The 3,490-nt window shown below is 54.2% G+C and overlaps 1 protein-coding gene and 1 long non-coding RNA gene across 9 annotated transcripts in view; one reads left to right on the top strand and one right to left on the bottom strand.

The window, feature by feature from the left end:
- LOC107195979 overlaps positions 1 to 2,950 on the bottom strand; it is a 188,285-nt gene extending 185,335 nt beyond the window's left edge. For 3 of the 4 annotated variants that reach the window (XR_001517291.2, XR_001517292.2, XR_003047606.1), the window contains exon 1: positions 2,278 to 2,549. This is a non-coding gene — a long non-coding RNA (uncharacterized LOC107195979). Of the gene's footprint in view, positions 1 to 2,277; positions 2,550 to 2,827 lie in introns of those variants that run through there. The other variant, XR_003047605.1, reaches the window with a different exon arrangement.
- The window catches only part of FAT1 (FAT atypical cadherin 1), a 126,092-nt gene continuing 122,807 nt past the window's right edge, over positions 206 to 3,490 (top strand). For 2 of the 5 annotated variants that reach the window (XM_015592829.2, XM_015592833.2), the window contains exon 1: positions 2,538 to 2,631. The gene's annotated coding sequence lies outside the window, so the exon portion shown is untranslated. Of the gene's footprint in view, positions 562 to 2,537; positions 2,632 to 3,086; positions 3,226 to 3,490 lie in introns of those variants that run through there. The other 3 variants (XM_015592830.2, XM_015592828.2, XM_015592831.2) reach the window with 3 other exon arrangements.

The following is a 3,490-nucleotide window of genomic DNA, read 5'->3' as shown; positions in this document are numbered from 1 at the left end:
AGACACGGCGGAGTAGAGAACGGCAGACGCTGCACGGGAGGGACCGCAACTGATGCAGGAGAGCCTGCTATAGCCTCCCAGCTGGCTGCGCTACTGTCCCGGAGGCGCACCCCACGAGAGTATCCCTTCGGAGCCGCGGGGCGAGGAGCGAGGCGGGGCGCTGACGTCACCTCCCCTCCCCCAGCTTCTCCAAGAGGGAGGGAGGGGGGAAGGAGGCGGTGATCCGCCGCGCTCCCGGCCGCAACTACCAAACTCCGGGGCGTGCTGCTTGGGCATGTCCTGACAAACTTGGTTTCTCTTTGGCTATCTCTCTAGCCCTGCGCACTCTAATCTCGCTCTCTTTTGGTGCTCAAGTTTCACCCAGAAAGGACGCCTTCGGAGATGTGGCCACCTGGGTCCGGGCAGCACAGGCGGATCGTACCCTCGTTGGGGACATGCTGAAGATCAGAGGAAGGCAAAGTTGGTACTTCAGGCACGGCTTTTAACAAATATCCAAATCGCGTGAGGATTACGGAGCTGCCAAGGACTTTAAAGCGGAGCACCGAGGACTCGGGTGGACTGGTGAGTTCTTTGTTTAGTACAAGCTTATGTATTTAAGTTTCTAAGTAAATGAAATTACGTGGGGTATTTGGCTCTAAGCTAGTGCAGTGAAGCGTGTGCATCCTATAGGCTCTCCGCTCTGCGAGCTGCACTCCCATGTGGCTGTGCATGGCTCAGAAATGAAAGATCGGTATGCACAGGTTTTTGAATTCATAAAATACGTAGCACTGTTCAAAAGAACTTGAAAAGCTATGCTGTTTGTGCATTATTTTGAACGTAACTTATTATAGAAACGGTGCCCAGGGAGGGCGCATCCGGGGCCGCGTGATTCGCAGTGGCACAGCGCCCTCTAGTCAGGATACCTGGCAAGGCGCGCGCTCCCTGCCGGGTCCCTCGCGGACCACGAACTTGGACCTGCTCCTGGGACGTGGGCTTGAGCTCCGTCGCCGCCACCCCAGCCTTCACTTACCATACACTCGGGGGGCCATTCCGAGGCATTATTTTTCTTTCCCAGCCATAACCTGGATGCAGAGGCGGTGCCGAAGGAAAGCGCCGTTTTCGGAAACGTTCCCCTAGTCCCCTAATTTCCAAGAGCCTTTGGGGACAGGGTTAGGGAGAGTCGACTATTAAAAGGACAAACGTGGAGCTTGAACTACATTTCTCTGTCACGTTAAAGAATTCGATGGTAGCAAAAACACACTTCTATTTCGTTTCGTTGGGGCTAAAGGATCAGTAAAAAACGTGGCAGAACCATAGTAGGAAATCTCCATCTCTGGCTCTCGGCTGTTCCTATGGCGAATAAGTGCAACTTCTTCCAAGCAATTTAGGTTTCTCAGTGAGCCTAGAAAATCGGGATTCTCAAACACATGTTTTAGCTCGAGTAAGCATTATATGTGAATGAATGGTAATTTTCTCCAAGAATTCTTTTGTGCTATTTAAAAAATCTTGTTATTTTATGTTATGTGATGGTGTCTTGACTCCCGCCCCCCCCCCACACACACTGTTGGTGTGTCTTGTGAGATTGTGTTGTGTTAACAGTTAGAATTCGGCAAGGGTCGTAAACTGGTTGATCTTGGAGATCAGGTCACCTACTTTCGAGGTGTTCCAAGTATGAAATTGACATGTGACTCCGGGAGCACTTTGCGCAGTATGGCTGTGGCCAAGTGTTTGGATGATAGTGTTTGTTGGGTGTGCGAGTTTGTGTATATTCTAAATAATGAGCAGGGAATACACCACGTTCTCTTAGGGCTACGAATCAGCACACTCATTCTGCAGGCATTATTTTTCCTTTCCAGCCATAACCTGCTAGACATCTTTATTTTTTCAATCACCTTCTTTAAGAGGAGACTGCAATAACTTTGAACCAAGGAAATTTTCTCGCCCCTATCTCCCTGCAGCCCCGTCTACGAGTTCCAGGGAAATCAGATCTCTTTGTCCTCACAATGTTAAAATGTTCGAGCCCCATAAACTTTCAGAGATCATGTCCGCCCTCTTCTCCGGGCTGTTTCCCAATGCCCGGGAGCATTCCAGGCTTCGGCTGTATCTAGGGTGCGCGGACCCCGCAATTGGAGCTTTGCCGGCGCTGAGATGGGCTCACAGCCGGGAACGCCGGACTGCGCGCTCTGGCGTTGGGAGAGTTCACGGAGGGGGCATCTGGACACCGGGGCTTCCCTCTCTCCCTAGGGAACTTGTAGTTTCAGGTTAGACTGGGTTCACAGCTTGCGGGGTGTGACTTACCGGTTGGGAAAGCGCACGAGGCGGCACAGCTGCCTTTTGTCCCGCAGATGTAGCAGTCGGGGGTGTCCGCTGAGGGAGGCCGGCGTTGGGGTTCCTAACCAGGGTCGGCGAGGTTATAGGGTCTAACTAACTCTGCAAAAGAGGTCGCGGAGGGAGCGCTTTCATTTTCCCCAAGATAGTAATGTAGATTTAAGAAGGTAGTCGATTCCGTTCTAACTGCATTCCTTTTCAGACCTTTTGGAAGCTTTAAACTCAACGCGGCCCCCCTCCCCCCACACCAGCTATTACAGCCCAGGAACCGAGGCACTCAAATGCAGATTTAGGAATTCTCTGAAGGTTCTAGAGATTCTAAAGGTAGGCGTGGGAAGCTTTTCATTTGCCTTAGCTGACTTTTTTTTTTTTTTTTTGAGCGAAACTAATGTTTCGCTTTTCCTAGCAAGAAACATTCCATATTCTCTGCACAAATCTGTGCTGGCCGTAACCTAACATCGGCACTAGAGCAACCCCACACTGGTCTTCGGAGTGTCGCTAGATCGCCCTGGGCACTCACTCGCTCGTCTCCTCGCCAGGAGTTGGCTGCTTACGCAGCAGGGGATCTCTGCCCCGTAGCGGGACGTCCTTGCCGGGTACCCGCGGGCTCAGAGTCCCGCCGCCAGGGAAAGTCAGATCGAGTTTCCGCACTGGAGAAACGAGCGCCGGCGCTCGCGGGCGTGGCTGCGGGCGGAGGGATCTACCCCGCGCCGGCCTGGGAGCGGGGCGCGTGGGTGGGGAGCTGCTGCCTGGGAGAGGGGCGCGCCAGCGGCCAGGGCGTGCTGGCCATACCATGCGGACTCGCCAGCCCGGTGAGACCCCCAGCAAACCCGATCCCCGCTCGGGGGCACGCTGAGGCGACAAGGTGTGCGCCTCTCGAGAGCACTGCCTCCACCGCCACTTGAGGCCAACTTTGCTGTAAGTTTGATAGAAATGAAGTTAGGGCTTGAGGGTGGGTGGGCGAGGTTGCTAGCGCCTGGGGGCATGCAACTTGCTGCATCGGTGGGGCGGCCTTTGGGCTGCAAGGGTGCTTTACTCAGACTGCCAAACTGCAGAGCCTGCTCCTTCCCGAGCTCTGGAAAAGGGGTTGAAAGAAAGAGCCGGGCTAGAAGGTGGCAGTGCCGTGGCGCCTGCCCACTGGAAAGTTCAGTGCTGGCCCTGGATTCGGTGGCTTGGCGTGGAG

The sequence above is a fragment of the Pteropus alecto genome, unplaced genomic scaffold (assembly GCF_000325575.1).
Source record: "Pteropus alecto unplaced genomic scaffold, ASM32557v1 scaffold24, whole genome shotgun sequence".
Classification (NCBI taxonomy): Eukaryota; Metazoa; Chordata; class Mammalia; order Chiroptera; family Pteropodidae; genus Pteropus; species Pteropus alecto.
The sequence above is the reverse complement of the archived record's forward strand: the minus strand, read 5'-3'. Positions and strand labels throughout refer to the sequence as shown.